The sequence below is a fragment of the Mesocricetus auratus genome, unplaced genomic scaffold (genome assembly GCF_017639785.1).
Source record: "Mesocricetus auratus isolate SY011 unplaced genomic scaffold, BCM_Maur_2.0 Super-Scaffold_6731, whole genome shotgun sequence".
Lineage (NCBI taxonomy): Eukaryota > Metazoa > Chordata > Mammalia > Rodentia > Cricetidae > Mesocricetus > Mesocricetus auratus.
In genome coordinates, this window is record NW_024429185.1 from 11,800,935 (window position 1) to 11,824,868 (window position 23,934).

Here is a 23,934-nt window from a genome sequence, read left to right on the forward strand (position 1 = left end):
CCTCTGCCTCCTGAGTGCTTGGATTAAAGGCATGTGCCACCAACGCCCGGCTCAAAAATCACAGTTTTTAAGGACTGATGATTCTAGTACTTATAGAAATAATAAAGGCTCTGATACACAGAAGAACATTCCCGATCAAGGATCCCAGTTTAGGACAACAAGGCACAACTCATTTAAAGCCTCTCCTCACTGATACACTGCAGCCCCTGAGAAAACCCTTTGGTCTCCACATGGTGTCACCACTGCTGGCCCTGATGGCCATTTGACAGGAAAATGGACAGAACTTCAATTCATAAAGAAAAACCAAGTAGCGGGGTAAAATGCTGCATTTTCACTCTTTCAAACATTTTTCCTCAGGCTAGTAGGGATGTTGACCTATCACCTTTGTTGCGATGAAAATTAATAAGCCCTGTATTGTGTTGAAAATGATGACAGCGGCATATCGTTAGGTTTTTAAAAATAGGCTACAGGATCATATGTAAACGATGATCTAATCTATGTTTTAAATATATGCTTAAATACACATACAAAAGCCTGGAAAAGTGTACTCCAGGGGGTTAACAACATTTATCTCTGGGGGTAAATTATGGAGTGGCATTCAGTTTTGATTTATTGCTTGGATATTTTACAGGCATCATTTTTCATTGAAAAACATCAATAAAAGACATTTGGGAGGGGAGGGGAAAAGTAGGGGGAAGTAGCTGCCTTAAGTCTGTGAAACCAAGGGCTGTCAATGGCTCTGTGGCTAAGCACTCCCGCTCCTTTGCCAGTAGACCCAGGTTCCATTCCCAGAACCAGCCCCAGGAGATCAGGAGATCTGATGCCTTCTTCTCGCCTCTGTGAGGTACCCACACCAACATGCCCACAGTGAAGTCTTTACAAAAAAATAGGCTGTGGTTCTAAAAACCTATTGTAGATACAATGTTGAAAGTACGGTAGGATTAATGAACCATTTAAACAGGTAGTCTAATTGACACTTGCTGATATTTCTCTTGTTACTGTGTCAGAGAAACTGCCAGGGCCCTAGTCAGGCCTCTTAGTTGGACTCCAGCAACCAGGGACCTGATGCCCTGGGCAGTGACTCTTACCATTCAGTACGTGTTAGGTATGTTTTCCATTCATCCAATCATTTTCCTGAGAGCTCATTGTGTGTAAAAGATACAGTTCCAAGGCGCAAGAAAACCCACGTTCTGGCAGGAAAACAGGGTAGAAATAACTGTGATAAGAGTGCTGACCAGATATAAGAGGGTTATACACAGAGCCAGGCTGCTCTTAGCTGAGGTGCTAAAGGGGAAATTCGGTAATCTGGATTTACGGCTAAGCCCCGTAATCTGTCATGGCTTTGATATAAGATATTAATTCTGAGCCAGCAAGACGGCTCAGTGGGTAAAGGCACTAGCCACCAGGCCTGCCTGAGTACCTGAGCTGGATCCTCTGAACCCACAGTGGTGGAAAGAGAGAGCAGACTTCTGCAAATTGCCCTGTGACGCCTTACACACATACACAACAAACACATGGAAACAAACCGTAATTGTGGAATCAGTGTGCCTTACTTAGTCCTTTAAAACACTTCACGGCAGAAATTCCCTCATAGAAGTTTAGAGCAAGTGACTGAGGTCCTCCAGTAGTTTATGACAGAAGACACAGGGGTGGGGGGTGGGGGCGCAGGAGGCTGGCCAGATAGGGACCAATTATTTACAAGACCTTGTTAAAAGGGAGTCTGAGAAACGTTTACAGAAGGCTCTCGGATTCAGTGATTCCGTGGTACATAGAACCCAGAAAGCTACTTAATGGACCCAACAGTTAGAAAAGAACTGTCCGGCATGCCTTTTTATTTTTAATGCTGCACATTTTGAGCCTGCCAGGCCTGGGCTGGCCTTTTTCTAACCCCGCCTCCAGCCCCAGTGGTATTCCTTTTGGGTGCTTGCACTCTTAGTTTCCGTTCCATTCTCTTGGCATGCCCCGGGATGGGATTTCGAGGGCACCTCTTTTTCATCTGCAAAGCAAAAACCAGACTGGAAAAGTCAACACTTCTTCCCGGTTGACTTAGGTTAAGTCCGCTCCCCGCTCTCAGTTCTTCGTATTAGAGCCACGGAAGCCCAGTTTTGAACCTGGCTTCTGCTAAGAAGGGGCTCGAGGGGAGAAAGAGGCAAAAGGCGGGACGAGGATGGAAGGGGCGGGTACCCTGACCTGGGGGCTGCTTCCCAGGGCCTCGGCCACGCCTCCTGCCTTCTCCAGCTGGCCGAGCCGGGCGGCCGGACTTTTATTTTGAAGGGCGGCGGGCAGAAGCCCCGGGAGGCTCACTGAGTCACTGAGCGGCGTGGCTCTATAAAGCTGGGGTACCTGCCCGGCGCAGCCGGAGGAGCCCTTAGCGCCCACCTTCTTCCTTCGCTGGGACCCGAGATCGGCGAGTGCCGGACAGAGCAGGGAGACTCAAGGTAGGCGTGGGACTCCCAGCCCCGTGGCTGCTGGAAAAAGTTTGAATTAAGGAGCTGACAGTGCGGGGCTGCGAGACAGCCCCGAGGAGCGAACCGGGGTGGGCTGGACACACTGAGCAGCGGATCGTTCCACCCCAGAGCCCCTCCTTCCCGCTCGCAGGATCCGAGCCCTGACCCTGGAGCTCAGCTCCAGATGGCACTTTTCCATCCTTTCCCCGGGGTCGGGACTGGAGAAGATGCTTTGGCACCCGGAGGACCCCCTCCCTCCCCCGCCACCCTCTTCTCCAGCTTCCCTGACACCATCCCCCTCTTAATCGAGGCTCCCTTGGAGCGGGCAGAGCTAGCGGGGCTGCCAGAGATTTGGGGATGGGAGCTGGGAGGGGGCGATGACCTCATCCTCTGGCTGTCGGTTTGGTCTTGGAGGAGGGGTCCACCCCTCCCAAGCCCCTCCTCTCCTCTGGGTCTCGGTCTCTCTCTCTCTCTCTCTCTCTCTCTCTCTCTCTCTCTCTCTCTCTCTCTCTCTCTCTCTCTCTCTCTCTCTCTCTCTCTCTCTCTCTGTCTCTCCCTCCCTCCCTCCCTCCCTCCCTCCCTCCCTCCTTCCCTCCAGGTCTGTCTCATTGTTTCTGTCTATGTGTGTCGGTCTGTCTCTCTGTCTCTTGTGTCTATCTGTGTGTGTGTCCGCCTGTGTCTCCAGCTTTTTCTCTACCTGTGTCTGTGTCTCTGCCTTTGTGTCTCCGTGCCTCTTTGTGTGTGTCTTGTCTGTCGGTCTGCATCTCTGTCTGTGGTCTGTGTGGGAGAGTCTGTCTCTTGTCTCTTGCTCTGTTCTCTCTCATCTACGTGTGCACACGCACACCGCTGGTTACGTTCCCACCAAGTCGGTGCAGAACCTAGGGGACTTGTGCCTCTGTGCCGCGTCCGGCAACTAGTAATTGTGACTTTCAGCCTGGCTAATGTGTGGCCAGCAGCTCCGCCTCCACGATCCCCCTGGCCTTGCTTTGTTAGCTGGCTAGCTTCTCCAGATCTGTGATCCTCCAGACTCCTCTCCTCTGGGATGATGTGTGCAGAAACCTGGTGCTCCAGATCCTGAGAAAGAGGGCCGCCCAAGCGGGTGGGGGTTGGCTTCCCCGACCTTTGCCCTATTTAACACTACTGTCGTTCTGCCTGGACTGGTGAGTTGTCCAGACTCCAGAAGGCTGTCTGGTCACACTGAGCCCAGATGTAAGATTGGGACTTTTTCTCTGTCCCTGGGAACTGAGTAAAAAGGGTTAGGTCTCTTTGGAAAAGACTCGTCTTTCTGTCTTGCTCATCTGGGTCTTGTCCTGGTAGCAGGCCTGGGCAAGCCAAGCTCACGGACTGTTCTTTAGGAGAAACTCAGGGTGAGTATATATTCCTCAGACCTCGGGGTCTGCTAGAGTTGGAGCATGCCCCTGGCCCCCAAGTTTGGTATGTGGCTACAGATTAGCTTGAGGAAAGCAGAAAGCAGACCCCAGTGTCGGAAGGAAGCAGGATTAGTAAACAGTGATGCTTTCCTGAGGAAGTACCCTTTCCAGATTAGGGACTGGTCCCACCAGCTGGCCTTGGGGATGCCTTCTTGATTTGTGTGGTTAAGGCTGCTCCTGAACTATGGTCTCCAGAGCTAAGTACACGGTGTGTCCTCCAGACCTCTTCATCTCGCCTACCAAAAGCTTTAATTTTATTTTTGAGCCTCAAGATTTGGGGGTTTTAGAGTTAGTGACAGGAGTTGGAAAATAATTCTTCCATAGGCTGTTGGTGTTGGTTGATGTAGGAGAAGGTTAACTACGTATGTCCCTGAGCTTCTGGAAAATTCTAATTTAGAGAGGCAGTCAAATGACCAGCCACCCTCAGGCAAAGAGACCTGCAAGAGGACATAGAGCTAGAAACCAGATTTTCTAACTCATTCCTATGCCTTACTCCTTCTGTGTTGAGCCACTGTGTGTCTACAGATACATACATAAGCATAACCGATTTGTCGTTGTCCTTAGAACAAGCAGAGTGGGTTACCCATCAAGTAACAAATCATACTGGCATCCTAATCATCCCTTGGGCTCTGTGAAAGTCTGAGATGCTGAGGGAAGAGCCTGGGGAGGTGGTTGGAATAATGCAGCCTTATTTTCTGTGACTGTTGAAAGCCACAGAATTCCGATCGCTGGCGTGGGACATTAGCTCACCTGCTCTGCATGATGTAATAGCTGTTTGTTCCATCTGTCCCAGGTAAGGACACTCGCTGACTTAGACAATGGATAGGTATCCTACTCAGAGGAACCCTGGGATTGCTGCAGACCGCCTTAGGGACTCTTCATTCAGTTTCCAGCTGATCTTTAAAGCTCTAAGCCCACACAATAAAAACAGTGGCCCTTTACTCTGATGTGTTGGGGTTTCGATGTTCACTGTTAAACCTGGGCTGTTAAAACCTCGGCTCCTTGGCTGTATTAACTCTTTTCAGTGTTGTAGCTTCTCCCTACCCCTTAATATAGGTTCTTCCCCTTTGGCTACTTACATAAAGAATTTTCTGGAAGGTATTGGAGTCCATTCCAATCAAAGTACCAAAGTTATTAGAATTTTTATCAAACAGTTATTGACTATCTAAAGGATTAATCATTGCCCTGTATTCATATTTCTTTCTCTGTCATTGCAATCAGCAGTGCCACCTCTTTGGGCTATATAGTCATATCAGGAATTTTGTATCAAAACTTATTTCACTTTTGTTCCAAAAGGTCATGTAAATATTGGGGGACCAAAGTTCACTATACTTCACAATTTTTGTACCATTTAGTATCTTGCCAAGTACCCCTTCTTCTTCAAATCAATGGTGGAAAAAGCCTCTAAAAATACACTTAAAAATAATGCTGGTATAGATGGAGTTTCTTTCCTGCCTGGTTCCACTGACCTTTGGTTCCAAATAAACACACAGAGGATTATATTAATTATAAACTGTTTGGCTGATGGCTCAGGCTTCTTATTGACTAGCTCTCTCTTAATCATTAACCCACTTCTATTAATCTAAGTATTTCTACATGGCCTTATCTTACCAGAGAATGCCTGGGGTCCTGTCTTCCCAGTAGCTATATGGCATCTCCTGGTGGCTCACTCTGCATCCTCTCCCCAGAATTCTGCTCATCTTGTAGCCCCGCCTACACATCCTGCCTGGCTACTGGCCAATCAGAGTTTTTAATTCATCAACCAACAAGAGAAACACATATACAGAAGGATATCCCCCATCATGGTGGTTAAAAGGGCACTAGATGCTTTTTTGAAAGTGCATTCTTATAAGTTCACTCTCTTTTTCAACTTCTGGGGATTTACTCCAGAGACGCTCTGCGTGTGTGTGTGTGTGTGTGTGTGTGTGTGTGTGTGTGTGTGTGTGTGTCAGAGGCTGAAGAATTAGGGTTAGTTTCATCCAAAGAGAATGAGTGGATAGGAAGCAATGAGACTTTGTTGCCGAGAAGGCGTGGGGGCAAACTAAACGCTGAAGGCCAGAAGTATCGGGGAGGGAGTAGCACTCTCAGGGAGTTGTCAGCCTACCTCGTAGACCCTTCAGGACAATTTTTAAAAATATTTTTTATTTATTTATTTAATTTATTGTGTATACAGTCTTCTGCCTGCATGCCAGCAGAGGGCACCAGATCAGATCTCATTCAAGGTGGTTGTGAGCCACCATGTGGTTGCCGGGACTCAAACTCAGGACCTCTGGAAGAACAGTCAGTGCTCTTAACCTCTGAGCCATCTCTCCAACCCCCCAGGACAAATTTTTTTTCTCCAGATGACTTCTTGGTTACATGCTTTAGGGTTAACCATGACTGGTAACATGAGCCGTTCCAGCAGGCGAACGGCTCAGTGCTTGTGTATTTTGGATCATGACTACGAGGAAGCAAACCGAAAATGCTGAGTGGCTAGCTAGTTCAGGTTGAGGCGCCATGCCATGATGGCAGGTGAAACTGATGGTTATCCCAGCATCATCCAGACCGTTGGAAGGCATGCTGGCTTACTGGATGGAAATGATGGTAATGACCTCCCCCAAGGGAAAGGCGTGCAGCTTGAACACTTGGCAGCTTTCAGTACCAGCCATAATGGCAAAAGGACCTGTAACGAGCATTCTTCCTGCGAGCCTGGTCCCAGAGCGCACAAATCCCAAATAGCACACAGAGACTCTGTTAGTTACGGTTCTGTTGGCCAATGTTCAGGGCTTCTCCTTGGCTAGTTCTGTCTTAAGTATTAACACATAACTACTAATATATATTTCTATAAGGTCTTATCTTACCAAGAATGCCAGAATTGTGTGTCCTCTCCTGCTGGGATCACATGGTAGTTCTCTACTCTTTACTACACTTCCCAGAATGCTCCTTGACTCCTAGTCCCACCTATCTTGCTTCCCTATTGGCCAACAGTGCTTTATTTATCAACCAATAAGAAAAACATATTACAGAAGGACTTCCCCCATCAGGACCCTCCTTTGTTGTTCCATTTAAAGCCTGGAGAAAATGTAGTGTAGAGAGATAGGCTTTTTTTTTTTTAGCCTCCCCTTCTGCTAACAGAGACTCCACCCTGGAGCCACAGAGCTGTGGGGAAGGGGATCCCTAACACTGGGAAGGAAGACCAGAAGAGGGTGCCAGTCATGGAAAAGAAGGGAATACCAGTTGTCCATCACCTATGAGACCGGTTCAGATGGTTTAGCCACGTGTGCTACCTGCTGACTGCCATTATTTCCTCACTAAACAAGAGGTTTTTAGTAGAACACAAACCTAGGCATTAACATGGTTTAGTGTGTGTTTGATAGCTTTGAGCCAGGATTAGGTTTTCAATGGAATCTGAAGGAAAGAAGGAAAGAAAACACATGTTTTTTTTTCTACTCATTCTCTTCCTCTGCCTCCTCTTCCTTCTTATCAATCTGCCACATCCCTAAACTAGTTCCAATTTGGATTGGAGATTGTAAAAGCAAAAAATTAATATATATGTATATATATATATTTCTAACTGAGCATAAGATATGGGTGACTTATTGGACACTTTATACCAGAAACTGTGCTAAAATATTTTACTCATTTATGTCATTTGGTCCCCATCACAATCCCATGTCCTCTGTACTTTGAGCATTCCCACCTCAAAATGATGAAGGGGAGATATGGAGAGGTTTAGTCATTTTCCCCAGAGTCACACAAATCAGAAAGGGCAGCACTGGGCTCTCGTAAATCAACAAATATTGTTGTGTAAGTTCTATGTCCCAAGCACTGAGAGAATAAAGCAATGTTCTACATGGGAACTATGCAAAACTCCCTGTTCTTCTGGAGCTTAGATTCCAGGGTTAAGTGGCCAACTATAAACACCTTACACTTCGGATGGGGCAGGAGAAGCAGAACTGTGGAGGCGGCTAAGGAATGTCAGTTTGGGGTGAGATTCAGTGGGATAAAAGACACAGACCTCCTAGTGGTTCGGAGCCAACGGAATCCAGAACACTCACAGTGTCATTGCTCACAGTGAACCATTTTGGTTTGTACCACTCTGTGCTGTCCTCATCAATCACTGCCAATCTTCCAGCAAGTGACCAGGAAGTGCCAAAAAACAACTCACAAAGGAATTGACCTTGTCTGTCCAGAGGTCAGGAGGGATGGAGGCAATTGCTGGAGGGACGTTTTGAAGAAGGTGGGGATCCTGTGTGCAGCAGCAGATTGGGTTAGCCTTCGCAAAGAGGGAAAAGGAAGTACTTCTGCAGGGCTGGCCAGAAGGCTGCGTCTTACGGCAATGGTTTAGGAGTGGGTAGGAGTAGGGGTGGGACCTGTGGGAGTTCTCTCTGGCTGTTTCTGCTTTCTTTGTGAAATGGAGAACTCACTTGTCAACTGAGAGTGGGCTGGGGAGGGAGTGTAGGAGACAGAATGAGAAGAGAGATGGGTAGCAGTCACCTGGGGGAGAGGAAGTCTGCCTTTAACTGCTGAAATATCCACTGGGGTCATCCCAAGTTCAAAGTCTTACTCTTGATGTCTGTAACATAGTGGAGCTCAGGATTCCTTCTTGAGTTCTCTTGAGGAGAGAGAACTCTTATTCTTGTCATCATGTGCCACTTACTCATAGCAGACTCTGCAGTTAACAGATGTTTAGTGTATGTGAGTGATGGCTATCATAAACCCCCATACATTCCTCCAGAAATAAAACTATCTATCCTGGGACAGGGCATGGCTGCATGAGTCTTTAATCCCTGCACTGAGCTCTAGACCAGTCTGGTCTACATAGTGAGCTCTAGGCCAACCAGAGCTACACAATGAGATCCTGTCTAAAAAAAACAAAAACAAAAACAAAAAAGCCACACCTTTCTATCCTCTTTGTTACATAGTTTTCTTTCTTAGGTGCTGAATCGTTTTCTTCCTATAACAAGTTGGGTACCCAGGCATTGTCTTACCACCTATTTCTTTAAGCCCTTGTCTCCCTATGGCTGAGTGTCAAGCCTTGAAAGAATTCCTTTTGTTTTTGAGATGGGGTCTTACTTCGTTCAGTCTGGCCTCAAACTCCATACTCAAATGATCCTTCAGCCTCAAGTAGCAGAGAGTACATGAGAAACACTATAGCCAGTTACAGTGAAAGAGTTCTTAGTTTTGTGTTGTTTTGTATGCTGGGGTGGGCTGCCTAAATTGAAGCTCATTCCTTCTTGTACTAGCCTTAGTTAAGGTCAGCAAAGATACCTTCTACTTGAATCACATCTTGTTAGCCAGTGCAGCGCTGGGAGGCAGCACACATGGTCAGCTGGGAAACCAGGAAACCAAGGGAATGGGGGCAGGGCCTGTTAGAATGAGCCCGGAAATAGATAATCAGGTTATCTCGCTAAGTCAGAGACAAAGGAATTGATTGCAGTGCATGAATGGCCAGGATGGTTAAAACGGGGGACTAGGGAAATGGCTTAGCCAGTAAGGTGCTTGCCACACAAGTACAGAGATCTAGTTTTGGATCCCCAGCACTGGTTTGAAAGCTCCATATGGTGGCGAGTCTGTAATCCCAGCCCTGGGAAGGCAGAGGCAGGCAGATCCCTGGAGCTCACTTGCTGCTAGCCTGCCTGAATAGGTAAGCGCCAGGTAGACAGTGACTGAGAAAGACACCCAATATCAACCTCTGGCCTCTACAGGACTTGCACGCTCTCTCTCTCTCTCTCTCTCTCTCTCTCTCTCTCTCTCTCTCTCTCTCTCTCTCTCTCTCTCTCTCTCTCTCTCTGTCTCTCCCTCCCTCCCTCCCTCCCACCCTCTCTCTCTCTCTCTCTCTCTCTCTCTCTCTCTCTCTCTCTCTCTCTCTCTCTCTCTCTCTCTCTCTCTCTCTCTCTCTCTCATGCACCAGGACCAATTCTTTCAGTGGTGGTAGTATTTAATGAACAAAGGGTGATGCACCAGGGTTAATCCTAAGCTTTGCTAAGCAGTGAGTGGATGGAGCTGCCTTTCCACAGAGGTGAGAACAGTGAGGGGGAACGGGGCGGGGGTGGGGTGGGGCAGGGCAGACGTAATTCTAAACATTCCATATAGAGATTATTGCACATCTTAAGCTGAGATCTGACCGGGGGGCCCCCGATTTGAGAATTACCATGCAAGTAAAACTAAGTCTTTGGGGACAAAGCATGACTTTGCACCCAAACAAAGCATTAGGTGAGAAAACCAGCTCTGTCTTGGAAGACTGAGTAAAGCCAAACTCACTTATTTGACAAAGCTGACCAATAGTCACAAAATCTGACCAGTGACTGAGTACTGAAGGAAAGCACATTCCAGTCAAACCACAAACAGGCTGCCTTAAAACTGGAGCTAGAAAACAAGCTGTGGCTTTTCTTGGTAAAGCCTCATTTTCTACTTGTCTTCATAACTAAAGATGGACGTATTTGTATGGAAGGAGGCATGCGGGCTTTAGAAAAGATTTATTTTGGGTTCCTACTTAGAGGCAAAATGAATCCACATGTACACTGTCCTCCTCACCCACCACACCATGCTGTTATGTAACATAGAATGTTCCCGAGAACATACTGTCCACACCAGAAACTATAAATCTGTCCGGGAAACTGACTATAAGAAACTCAGACGTAGTGCATGAGGGCTTGGACTTTGCTTTTCCAATAGGAAGATTCATCTGCAAGAGAGAGCGGTATATAGGAATTTGCAGATCTCTTGGAAGGGCAGAAAAAGCACCCCGGGATAGCAAGACAGCGATCCAAGCCCATGCATTCCTTGGCCCTTCTTCGTGTACAACCAGCAGACATCGTCAGTTTGCAAACAGAGACAGTAATGCCATTGAGCATCTCTTCATCTTCTGCCTTTTCCAGAACTCTCCAATAGTGTGCGGTCTGTGCTGTGCGGAACCACTTGATGTGTGTGAAGTTGGCAGGCTTTAGTATGCCTTACTCTTTGCCTCGGGGCACAAAAATAAATGTCCTGGTGGCTCGATTTTAAAAGTTATTTGTTATTTTGTATTAGGATACTTTTAAGGGGCTCAGCATTTACCAGCACACGCTGGATGTGATTGCAGAAGACCTGAGTTGAGTCCCTAGCACCCACATTGGGTGGCTCACAACTACCTGTAACTTGAGCTCCAGGGAATCCAGTGTCCTTGGGCATCTGTACTCACACACACACACACACATACACACACACACACACACACACACACACATCATTTAAAATAAAGACATTCCTTAAAAATGATTTTTCAAAACTTAAATTTACATTCATCTGAAGTAGGTAAAGTTGGAGATGTACTGCACCCACTACTGGATGTGAAGGCCAAGTTCTCACCCACTTAAAAACAGTAGGACATTTGCCACTTCCCGGTGGGGATGCTGAGTAGGGGAGCTCTGCTATACAGATTTTTAAAAGTTAGATAATGATCCTCCCAAGCTGTGTTTACCATAAGACTTGGATCTCTGGGGCCTACACTGTGCTTTGCTTTCCCAGTCTCTAGGCATCCTCCAAGATGCTTGGTGATGTTACCACTTGAAAATGTGCACTAAGGGCGATGGCATAGTTTTCCACAAGCTTCAGCTCATATGTCAAACTAAGGGCATCCATTACAAGCTCAGGGAGGTTTTGGAAGGTAAATGCTAAGTGTCTAAAACCCTGAGAGAAGTTTTCTTGGTAGAGAAATTCTACAGGAAGAATCAGGTTGGGTTACTGAGGAGACCACTGGGTCACCTGTCCTGGGACAGCTGAGGAGGAAATGGAACAGCCAGTGGTGTTGAGTAAGCAGTTGACCCTGAGCAGCAGTCACTGCCCAGCCTCTGTATCTAGCCTGTGCTGTGCTTTAGTATCTGAGCTCCCAGGTGAGTTGGATGTGGCTTCTACAACCTTTCCCGAAGCTCAGTTTTTCCTCTATGAGTGTTGTTTAATTCTGTTTTTCAATCTTGTCTATGTATTAAACCAAATACAAATCTGAAAATGAAAGAGGAAGATTCACTTGGGAGTTTTTAAATATTTGCCCAGTGTAATTGTATCTCTTGCTTTTGATTTTATTGTGGCGTCCCTCTTCAATCTGTAATTAGGAGGCATTTCAAAAGGACACAGTAAATAGTTTCATATCCTGTGTAGTTCAACCATTATTAGTTTACTATGTGTTAAGTAAACACAGTGACTAAATAGCATCCATAGAATGATACTTCCATGTTGTCTGTCATTTGAGGAATTAACAGAGAGCAGGATAGAGTATGTCTTGAATAAAGTGTGGCCTCACACTTGACTGTGCTATGAGGACCCTCTCACTGAAAAGTGACACACATCGATTCATCCTGTCTTTCATCCCCTGTGCTTTCAGAGTGGTTTTAGATACAGCATCCCTTCTTTGGTGTTCTTTTAGAGAAATACAATCTCATATCTCTGGTAGTGGGCATTCAACTAAAATTACAAATTAGGAAGGGATTGATGACTTGGCAGCAAAGGGGTAATGCCTTATAAAAAAATACACAGAGTCTGGGGTCACCTTCTGGCATAGTGAGAAAACACCTGGTATTTTCCTGGGTTCCCAGAGATCTGTACCTTGGTCTATATGTCTTAAGCTAACAATACAGGACATTTAACCATATGGCCATGGCTGACAGCCTACACTTTAATTTCTGAACTGTCTGAGGAAGAGGTTCCATGCCAGCGCTGTCCTCTGTTGATAGGATGTAGGTCCTAGCTAAGTCATCCATGTCCACACATCCCAGACCCTTCATCCGGGTCTTCGCTGCTCTTCAAATAAAAAGAGAGATCAGCAGGGCACATGGAAGGGGACTGTTCTCTGATCTCCTTCCAACCCCCCATTCTCTTAGGGAGTTTGGGGTTAAAACATTTAGCAAGTTGATGATTCTATGGGATTTGGTTTTCTAGTCTTGGAGTAATTAATATGAATCCCAGACTTGAGTGAGCACCACATTCTTGCTCAAATTACAAGCCGTGCATAATCAGTAAAACCATATTAAAAACAAAAGCTTCTCACAATCCCCAAGTGCCTATTACCTGCCCCCCATGATGACAGAGATGACCCAACAGATGTGTGGCTGAACATGTACCATAGCACACATTTAGGCTGGGGAAGCATAGCCATGTCACCTAACCCAGTTAGCATGAAAGCATGGTAATAATGGTTTTGCCCAAAAAGGATTTTCAAATACCAATTCATGAGTCATGGGCTATCACTAAGAGACTGATTTGCACACCTACTAGAAAGTTCATGCTACTTTATACTTCAGGAGACAGTCTCTTTGGATATCCTAGAAATGTGACATGGTCCGGGAGTGAGGACCATCTCTGAGCCAAGATCACAGGAAAAAGTTTGCTTTGCAAAACTAAAACTACCTGCTTAGGAGTTTCTCTTTGCTGTTTAGTTTGGGTTAGGCAATATTGACTTTTTTTTTAAGTGTGTAACAGTTACATTCAATTTCCCTTGATCTCAGTCAGACAGCTGTTAAAATTGAGGATGAACAGATTTGAGAGGCCTGGCAATATTCTGCTCATGCCATGCCATAATTCCAGATAATGGTGCTGCACAAAACTCCCGGCCATTGTGTGGTGGTTTTGGCTTTAGGAGACACATTTGCTATTTTAATAGGCAATGAGGTTCATCACATGAATTTGAGGCTTTCCATATTAGGCTTTTGGGATCACATGAGGTATTTGGGGGAGGAGGGACTAATTGAGTGCAGAGGCTTCTTTAGGGCAAGCAGAGTAAGGAATTCAGTCAAATGAAGTCATCCAAGAGTAGCAAGCCCAGGCAGAAAAACCTGGCAGCACTTTGCCCATACCAAGCCACCTGAGCCATTTCCTGGGCTGCAAACAATATTACGGAAATTACACTTCCCTGCCAAATTTACCACACCTTGCCCAAGCTTGGTACCTCTGTGTTGCCTCAAGAGTCATTACAACTGTGTAGCCCATCTTCCAAGAAGCCTTGTGAAGGACAACAGGGAATGGTCATGTCTGTTTTCACACAGATGACTGGGGGATATGGTACTCTTCCCTTGTGTGCAAAAGGAGGCTTCTGTCCCACACAACTTACAGTGAATGCTTGCCCATCAAGAAGCAGTGTGTGAGGCTGTGTCAGTCACAGAACTGGGACAAAGAGTTTGTGTTTTGCTTCATTTTCTTGTGTTTAAACTAAGATTAATTACTTAAGCATCGTGATTGACTAGGCCTAGAGATAAAGATTGCACTCGACTAATCTTTCTCTATCTGTCCCTTAGATATTAATAATGCTGCTAACGTGTGTGTTGTGTACACGCTATCAATTCTTCCAACAGCCCTGGGAAATCATTGTTTATCCTGTTAAATTGATAATGTGTGTGTTTAATGGAGAAAATGGGCCTGCAGATGTTAAAGAATCTGTTTTCAGTGTAGTCCCAAGAGTTTCTCACTCCAGTTTCCAGTCTTTCAAAACCCATATGCCCTCAGTGAGCAAGATCCTGTGATTTTTGTTAATATTTAGTCACGGTATCTTAGACTTACTAGATATAAATATATATATGCATATAGATAGGTATATATTGAAAAGAGGTTGTGCAACAGGAAATTAGACTATGACACACCCCAGAACCTCTTCCCTTCCAACAGGTAAGGATGAATTCCAAATCATGAAACAATTACGGTGTGTCATTCTCAGATCTTTCCGGTGCTTTAGAAAGCTACCAAGCAAATGCAGTGTCTTTGGCTGACCAGCAAGCACAGGTCCAGTGCACTGTGTGATCACCACGGACCTGGATGAGGAAGATACTGACTGGGGCCTCTTAAGCAGAAGCCGAGCCTGGGAGCAGTAGGAAATGACTATCAAGAAAGCCTTTAGCTTCAGGTCCCGAAGCTTCCAGAGAGCACTGAGAGCCAATCACAGAGAAGCCTGGTAGAAAGTCGGAGCTGGCAGAACAGGGAGGCCAATTGCCTGGGGTAGTAGGAGAGTTAGTGGTGTCAGAGCCCGAGAGCTTGTGTGGAGACCGCAGCCAGAGAGGACCCGGAGCAAAGGGAGATAGGAATATTCTGCAGCATCTCCTTTCAAGGGGTAGGGGGCAGTTTGTGCTCAGTGAGCCTTCTGTCAGTTTTTGTACCGTTGACATATACCCTTGTCAGTTGTTAGTGAAAATCTCGGATGCTCCAGAGATATCTGACTAATGTGAGTGAGGCATCGTTACTAGCTTGCACACTTGTCCCCTCCTCCAGCCACCACACAGGGCACATGGTCTCCATCCTTACGGAGAAGCCCTGGGACAGTAGCCACACCGGAGGCAAATGCACCGCCTGCAGTCAAGGTCAAGGCTCCAGTTTGCCTGCGTTCTCTCTGGTTTACTTTGATGACTTGGGTAATTAAGAGCCGGCTCTGTCCTTGTGGTAAGGTAATTTAGGTAGCTCAGGTGTCTTACGATCACTGCAAACTTCAAAAACTTAACACACAAAGAATCAGTGTCAAAGCCAGCAACATGTGACCATCTAAGAATCCCAGGTGAGAAAGACATGGATTTTTTTATTTTATTATTTTTTTTTTTTGCAATTCCCTTATGTGTATCTCAGACACCTTGTGTGTGGGGGTGGATAAGTCCACTGCACAACTGGTAAGTCTGGTGAGCAATCCGTCGGTATCTGGCAGCTCACCCCGTAGAGGGGACCTTTATGGACCTTCTGTGATGGAAAGACTTAGTGTAGTAATTGTGGGGACTGAATCTCATTCAGACTCCCGTAAAGAATCCTCTGCAGGTGAGAGCAGTGATGGTCCTTGTAAGCGTTTTGTCGGGATGGGTCAGGACAGGATGGAACAGGAGTGGGTCAGGTATTCTGGCACTCGGGAGTCACAGAATACTCAGTGTTACACAGCTCAGGTAGAAAGGTATCCTGGAGCTCGGGAGCCAAGGACCACCACAGGTTGCAGTAAGCTTGGCAGCTTACAGCCTTGCCTTAGAGAAAGGCTTCTCCGGTGTATCAGCTCAGCTCCGGCAGGACAGGGTCTTCCAGCTGGGGATGTTCGCCTAGTGTAGCAGTTTTGCTCGCAGGAGGTTTCTCGGTTGAGGTTGCTACAGTTCAGCTCTGCTCCTGGAGAGCTGAGAGCAGAGAGCGGGGGAGCCGGGATCAGAGTGTAACAACTCCGCTCTGCCAAGGAAGGTTTCCCGGGCAAGTGTTACAGCGCTGCTCGCTCTGCTCTGCTCTGCTCTGCTCTGCTCTGTTCTGCTCTGCTCTGCTCTGCCCAGGGTCGCCTCTGCTCTGCCGCCTCTGCAAAAGAAGATCTTTGTCCGAAGCTCATCCAAAGGGGTTTATTGGAAGGCAGCTGGACCAGCCAAGCTGAACATACACAGGGTTTATATAGGGATTCCTGGGGTTGGGGAAGTTTTTCCAGAGTAGGGATTGGTCCGATTTCAGTGCTAAGCTCAGATTGGCTAGAGCTCTGCTCCGGGATTGGTTACTTTTTTACACAGGATTGGGGTCAGATTTGGCTCTGGTTTCAGGGCCAAAGTGTGTTTCTTTCTCTGGTCTTTTTTAGCCTTTTGGCTCCAATTTTAGGGCCAGGGTACATTTCTTTCACTGACTCTGATTCCAGGGACAAAGTGTGTTCCTTTGGCACTGGTTTCAGGGTCAGGGTACATTTCTTTGGTTGTGGTTGCAGGGCCAAAGTGTGTTTCTTTGGCTCTGCTTCAGGGTGTGTTTCTTTGACTGGTCCCTTTTCCCTACAGTCCTGAGATTGCAGGTTAACTTCCAAGAATTAACAAGGTGTTCTGAAAGCCTTGACTCTCAAAGTGTGGCTGAGGCTCCCACAGCCACGCCTCAGCAGCACCATCTCAGGAAGACAGAGCACTGGCATCCGGTACACCCGTGCCTTACCTGCACTGGCATCCGGTACACCCGTGCCTTACATACACTGGCATTCATTTATTTATTGTCAGAAATAGTACCAAATTATGTTTTTTATTTTGTTTGTGTTTTGTGTCAGGCTTTCTTGAAAACCAGCCCCCAAGTCATGACATGGAGACTTATTATTAATTCTCAGCCTTAACTTAAAGCTTGTTTCTAGCTAGTTTTTTTAAACTTAAATTGTCTCATTTCTATTAGTCTATGTGCTGCCCGGAGGCTCCTTTACCTCATCTATGTATATCCTGCTTTTTTGTTTCCTTCATGTCTGTCTGTCTGGCCCCTGGATGGCTGCCCACAAGCCCAACCTATTCTTCCTCTGAGAAACTATTGGCCGTTCAGCTCTTTATTACACCAATCAGGTGCCTTAGGCAGGCAAGGTGAAATAGCAACACATCTTTACATAGTTAAACAAATGCAGCATAAATAAATGCAACGTATCTTCACATAGTGAAATATATATTCTATTCCACAACAATGTTTGTCAGAAAAAAAACTTTGGAGATAGTGTCTGTCTATGTAGCACTGGCTATCCTGAGTTTCTCTGCATAGACCACACTGGCCTCAATCGCAGATATCTGCCTGCCTCTGCCCCCTAATTAGACCATATTAAGGCTAAAACAAAAGTTTTAATACCTACCAAAGAATAAGAAGCTTCATATCATGTAAATGGAATGCTTAGAATGGTTCATCTTGCTTTCTGGTTTTTAATTTTTAAAAACAGGAAAAAGGAAAAAGTTGTGCATGTGTGTATGTGTGTGTGTATGTGCGCACATGCACCCATGCACAAACGCATGCACACATGCACCAGAAGACAACTTAGCAGAGTCGTTTCTCTCCTTCTACCACGTGGGTCTCATGCATACAAGTCAGGTAGGCAGGCATGGCATGGAGGCTCATTTCCATGCACAGAGCCAGCTTCGGTGCTTAAGGGTTCTAGAACTGCAGCAAAGCTGTCGGAACTAAGCACTTTGATGCCGATTGTCAACAGCTGGGAAAACAGGGCTACTGTCAAGGGCTATCAAGCCTTGCAGCCCAGCAAGAACAGCACACAAATTTAGGCATGAATCAGCTTCCCCACTGATGCAAACATAATTTGGAGAAAATGTAAAGACACTCAGCATGAGAAAGAAACTGATAGAATTTAGACCGTGAATCCAGAATGTTCCTTGAGTCTATGCCTTAAACAGAAAGGAAAGACTTAGATGAACAAGACATATTTCATATCAAATGATTACTAAATGTAGCCTTTTGCCACTAAAGACCAGACTAAGCTTTCTGGGTGGACTTGTCTTCAAACCCCACCAGCATCAAAAGCTGCCTGGAGCCCTTATTTCAGAAAGAAATCAATAATTCATGACACGTGTTGTCTGTGCTACCTTCTATCATTAATTTGTAGGTTCAAACAGACACAAATGAATGTTCCCTCAAGTGTGCAGGGAGAGCACGAAGTGTAGCTAATTGAAATGGGAAGAAGTCATTTGGAAACTCTTCCTGGAGGGTGTGAGAATTTTTTCCCTTAGGCAAAATATAGTTGTTCCATCCTTACCAAGAGGGTGCCTCCCATATGAACATAAATGACCCCGTTGGGACATTCCTGAACACAGTTGCATTCCAACTGGGTGCAACAGTTGACTTTTGTCTGAGCTTTCCTTGGCAAGTGATAACATCGGGAGGAAGAGATAAGACTGCCCCCTTAGAGAACTGAGCAGTGACAGGCTCCAGACCGCTGCATGCCCATTGTGTAAGCACCAGCTTTCAGAATGAGGGTTGTGCAGGGTGCTTGGGGGTGTTCGCTGTCTGCTTCTCAGAGGCACCAGATCAGATTTTCTTCGTTGTCTCGGCTCCAGCTGCAGAAGGCCTTCTGTGTAATGTTCTGGTTGACTTGTTGTAGAATAAGAGTAGAAAGGAAAAGTGTGACTGTTTTGGCGTGCGTGTGTGCGTGCGTGTGTGCGTGTGTGTGTGTGTGTGTGTGTGTGTGTGTGTGTGTGTGTGTGTGTGTTTGCGTGTATACGTGAATGCCAGTGTGGATACGTAGAGGGCAGAGGTTGACTGTGCTTCCTCCTCTATCGCTTTCCACCGGATTTTTTTGAGACAGGCTGTCTCACTGAATCTGGAGGCAGTGAGCCCCTAGAATCCTCCCGGCTCCAACCCCCAGTGCTGGGACTGAAGTATGTGTGACTGCTCCCAGCTTTTGACCCAAGTGCTGGGCATCCAAACGGAGGCCCTCACACTTTTACAGAGAGCGCTTTACCCAGTGAGTCACTGTCCCAGCCCCAGCCTGTGACAGTTCCTGCCGTGACCGTGTCCGTTGAAGGAACCAGACAAGACTTAACGTGTGCTTTCAAAAGTCTGAACTGATTGTTCTGTGGAGTCCAACATCTTGAGAACATTTCTAGTACAAACCAAACTGTATTTACGTTTTGTCAATCCTGGGAGAAAGTGAAAGGAAACTGAAATTTCTGGACAGCCACACTGAGTGTGGTAATTTCGCATGTTTAACGCCCAATGTCTTCAGCAACCTCATTAGAAGTTATCCTGTACCTGGCCTTAAAGAGGACAGCTAAGCTTGAGCTGTGACCTGGAAATATTGAGATTCAGACCGTGTAGCTGATTCGATGAGATGATGTAAAGCCAACCAGTTTCCCCCCCCCCTGCTCCCATGCCATCCATGGGGTGGGTGTGATGTTTTGTTACAGTTGCTTGTAACTTTGTAAAATCTGATGCCACAAAATACAGTGCATCAACTTCTAACCTGTTGCTCAATGGACTTAATTTTCTTTAAAAAACCAATAAATCGCCTGATCCTCCCTCATTCTCAAAGAAACAAAGGATTTTATGACAAACAGGCAAAGCTGTGTCTGGCTATAAAGCCAGGAGACATACTTCGCCTGGTTCCTGAGAGTTAAGTAATCTGCCAGACCCTGAATGTGGGGTGAGCTTGTCTCCCACTTCCTAAGGGAGGAGGCCTGTCTTCTGCGGCCAGGCTCCTGGAGGGAGGGAACGAATGTTCTCTCTCCACTCCTACTGCCCACTAAAAGCTAAGCCAAGGGGAGCCTAGTTCCTTGACTCTCAAGTGGTTTCAGCATGTGTCTGAGCCTACTCCCCTAAAGTCCCCTTCAGAGTTCCTCTAAAGATGGTTAGGGTTCTTCACATTCCCAGAATATTTGAAAAGCTTGGAAAAACCCAGGCCACTGCTGGGAAAGCCCGTCCCCTTTTGTCACTCGTATAATGGCTTATGTTGTAATTTCTCGTGGCGTGTATGCCTGTCCCCTAGGTCTGGTTCAGGAGGAGCAAGATGTTGTGAGCATTAGATGTGTCTGACTGCTGTGTAGCATGAGGGTTCTCAGACGCTGTGTACCTGGCAGGCAAGAACGTTTTGCTGAGTGACTGAATCTCGCCCATGTGTCACTAAGGCACTGAGGGAGTCAGCTGGGCAGACGTCCCCCTGCCACATCAGATGCTCCCTTACCTGCTGTGCCTCCTCTGCCTTCATCTCAGGGGGCCTCGTCGTCTGTGTTCCTTTCCTGGGGGTCTGGAGCCGGCCCATTGTACTGGGGTTTGTTTAGGGACCCCGAACCCATGGTTTTATTTTCTCTGCCTCCAGAGGCCATTTTCTCTCTCTCTCTCTCTCTCTCTCTCTCTCTCTCTCTCTCTCTCTCTCTCTCTCTCTCTCTCTCTCTCTCTCTCTCTCTCTCTCTCGCTCTATCTCTCTCTCTCTAGCTCTCTTTCTTTCTCTCCACCCACTAAATCACAAGTGTCCTACATATGTAAAATGAAAGAAAAAGACAAAATAAAGGCAACTGGTAAGCTGATTCGCTAGTATTTCAGTCTCTTATGTGTTACTGGCATTTTCTTATCCCATTAGGTCCACTGCTTCAGTCCCAAATGAACACACAGAGATGCTATATTAATTATAAAATGTTGACCGATGGCTAGGGCCTCTTATTGGTCAGCTCTGTCATAATTATTAACCCATAACTACTAATCTACATGGCCTTATTTTACCAGAGAACAGAGAACGCCTGGCAGGTCCTGTCCTCCTGGTCTCTACATGGCGTTTTACCGCCCCCTCTGCCTACCTTTCCCAGAATTCCCCTTGTCTCCTAACCCCGCCTATCTTCTTGCCTCTATTAGCCAAACAATGTTTGTATTCATAACCAATAAGAAACAAATATACCGAAGAACATCCCCCATCATTTATGAGTTTATTTTGCTGCTCACCGAAAATTTGTTTCTACTGAAAAATTCACCACACCACTTCAGTGAGCAGCTCATCAGAAACCACTGATGTGAGAGCTTCAGGAGTGAGAGTCCTGTTACCCACATGTGACAAGCACACCGTTGACATCAGCAGCAACTAACAAGTAGCTGTTGTCCAGCAAACAAAATAATGCTGAGGCAGCAGCCTGACACTTCAGTGCCCTGGGAAAAGTGCTGTTAGGGCTTCCTGGAAAAGAGGCGACAGCTCACTGGTAGGGATGAAGAAGGAGGGGGCTCTGCAGCCCAGGTCCTCTGCACCAGCCTCCTCACAAGGACGTAGTGCTGCTGACGGTGGAATGGCTTCCTGTGTAAGCGGTGCGTGAAGGCTGGACAAACAGAAAGACTAAGGACGTAACACACTCTTTCTCAGGTCTCTGACCAGGAAAGATGGTGCAGAGTTTTGCACAGGCAGCACTGTGAATGGCAGCTAGATCTTTTAGCGCTGAGCCTAAGCCTGGTAAATAGTGAAAGCTCCATCATATTCTAAGTTCACTGAAGAAGGGGGGGGCAAGGAGGGTAAACATGAATGGGCAGTGAGAAGGGGGCCGTCTCCAAAGCACAGAGTATGTACAAGAGCTCGTGCTTGTCCTTTCATTTTGAAGTTCGGGCTATTTCACAACGCGTATTAAGCTCTCTGCCTTGAGTGATGACAGGAGATTCATTCTGTTTTGTGGGCCTTTAGACAATCGTACTCAGTGCCTATCACGTCTCCCTCTTCCCACTCACGTTCTGTGGGTACTAGACAATGGAAACCTGCATGCCGAACTCATCAGATCGTGGGACTTTGTGCAGGGAGTATCTTTCCTTCTGCCTCAGTTGGTTTTGGTTATATTAATGGTTCACCATTAAGACAAATGTGGAGTTGGCTTTGGGGATCTATAGAATTGGTTTGCAGATGTTTCGGCATCTTGCGAAATAAGAAAGGATTGCTTTGGTAGGTAAGAAGAAGAGAGTCATTCCCAGCTAAACAACTGTAAAAGAAGTGGCATGACAACGTTTGAGAGCATCTCCTATTGTAATTGCTTCTTTCTGCTGGAAAAACTGCCCGTGTTTGCCATGAATGAACAGAGATTCACCTCCTCTTCCCCCACAGAACTCTTAGCCTTAAAAAAAATCTCATATGGGTCGGGTGATGGTGGTGCATGCTTTTAATCCCAACACTCATGAGTTCGAGGCTAGCCTGATCTACAGCATGAGTTCCAGGACAACCAAGGCTACAGAGAAACCCTGTTTCAAAAACAAGAGCAAAACAAAACAAATCTCATATGAGGGTTTTGTTTTGTTTTAATGGTTGGCCAGATTAAAGTCTAAAAAGAGTTACACTCAAGTGCACTTCATATGGAGACCTGACCCCAGATGTTCTTTAGGGTGTCTGTGTCCTCTTCTATTTCCATTATTAGCACCACCTCCTTGTTCCCATTTTGCTGAAAGCAAAAGAGGCCCTGAAGGGTCTGCATGCGTGGAATTGTTACAGACAGATAAAAGATGTGTAGGGAGTGTCTTTGGGGCAGATGCAAGAAATAGATGCAGGGACTCTGGAGGACAGGCCACTCCAGAGGCACCTGAAGTGAGGCTTAAACTGGTAGCTGAAAGATGAGTGGGCCGTTCAGTGAGGTGTTAAGTTGGGAGACTCAAATATGGAAGAATTGCTCTGATGCTATGAGGAAAACTAGGGAACGAGAAGAGGCCATAGCCAGGCACCAAGCCTCGCGGGGCAGGTTAAAGAATTTGGAATGTATCCTAGATGCTAGCAATCATGGATGAGGAAGTCATGGGACCACATGATCAGATGTGGGTTTTGAAACTCCCTATGATGCCTGGAGGATGTGGTGTGGGAGATGTGTAGGGGGCAGGAAGTCAGGACTTGTCATCTAGAGGAGGAGGTGAGAATTAGGAGGTGAGCTGCGGGGCTCTGACAGGATCCGGGAAGAGAGGGTCCCACCAGCTGCCAAGAGAACATGTCTCCACGCCAGGCTCTGTTCCCCTGTAGTCTCTGAATCAGCTGCATTGGATGGCTGCTGTCATTGTCCCACTACCTAAGTGAGATAACTGGGGTGAGAAGGACCTCTGGTCCAAAACCACACAGCAGGCAGAGTAGATCAGTGATCCAAATTAACAGGACAAGCGTGTAGTAGACAGTAGCCACCTCTACTTCTTAGTCGTTCATCCATCCTTTCCTGGACCAGTTGTTAAGCTTAGTTAACATATTAGTGAACAATAGAACACAAGGACACTGCAGCCCAGGAGAGAAAACAAGCAGGAACCAGAGCTCTATAGCGAAGCTGCCTGGGGATGCAGTGGTAGGATGTCTGGAATCTTTAGACAGAAACGTTAGCATCCTAGATTTTGTAGCAGCCTTGAGTAGACATGTGGTGGGGGATACAAATTATTGACTAAGCGAAGAGAGGTTTCTTGGGTGTAATCTTAGGGTCCACAGGGGTCTCAATGAGTCGGTCAGCCTGGGCCTTGTGCCAGTTCTATAGAGGGAAAGATTGAAGGCCAGCTCTGTCCCTGTCTAAACACAGCCTGAGTTTGGGGTCCCAGCAGCTCCTGCTCTCCTTTGGGACCGGGGCGGTATTAAATGGCTCAAACGTCTTTAGGTCACACCACGGCTCCCTGTTCTCAACTATATATAGTAGAGAACTTACGTAAGAGAGCTATTTTAAAAGACTACAGAGAAGAAAAGAGAGTGCCAGCTGAATTTTTTCCACCGAAGCTCATTTTTAACAGATGTGTTTTTTCTGTTTCTACGATGACAGTGAATCAGGCGACAGATTCCCTGGGGCCAGAGGGAAGAAAGCTGGTTCCTAGTGCTCACTTAATCTGTGCTGTCTGTGGTAAATTCGCTGTCTCCAGCTTACCTTCCGCTTAACGTTCCTCTCCTCCCTTCCTACTTCATGATACCCCAA

At 46.5% G+C, this 23,934-nt stretch overlaps 1 protein-coding gene across 5 annotated transcripts in view; it reads left to right on the forward strand.

Annotated features, from left to right (window-relative positions):
- Palld (palladin, cytoskeletal associated protein) overlaps positions 1-23,934 on the forward strand; it is a 384,981-nt gene that overhangs the window by 306,112 nt on the left and 54,935 nt on the right. Inside the window, exon 1 of one of the 5 annotated variants that reach the window (XM_005075172.3) lies at positions 2,311-2,438. The exons of the other annotated variants lie outside the window; for them this stretch is intronic. The gene's annotated coding sequence lies outside the window, so the exon portion shown is untranslated. Of the gene's footprint in view, positions 1-2,310; positions 2,439-23,934 lie in introns of those variants that run through there. 5 annotated transcript variants of the gene reach the window in all.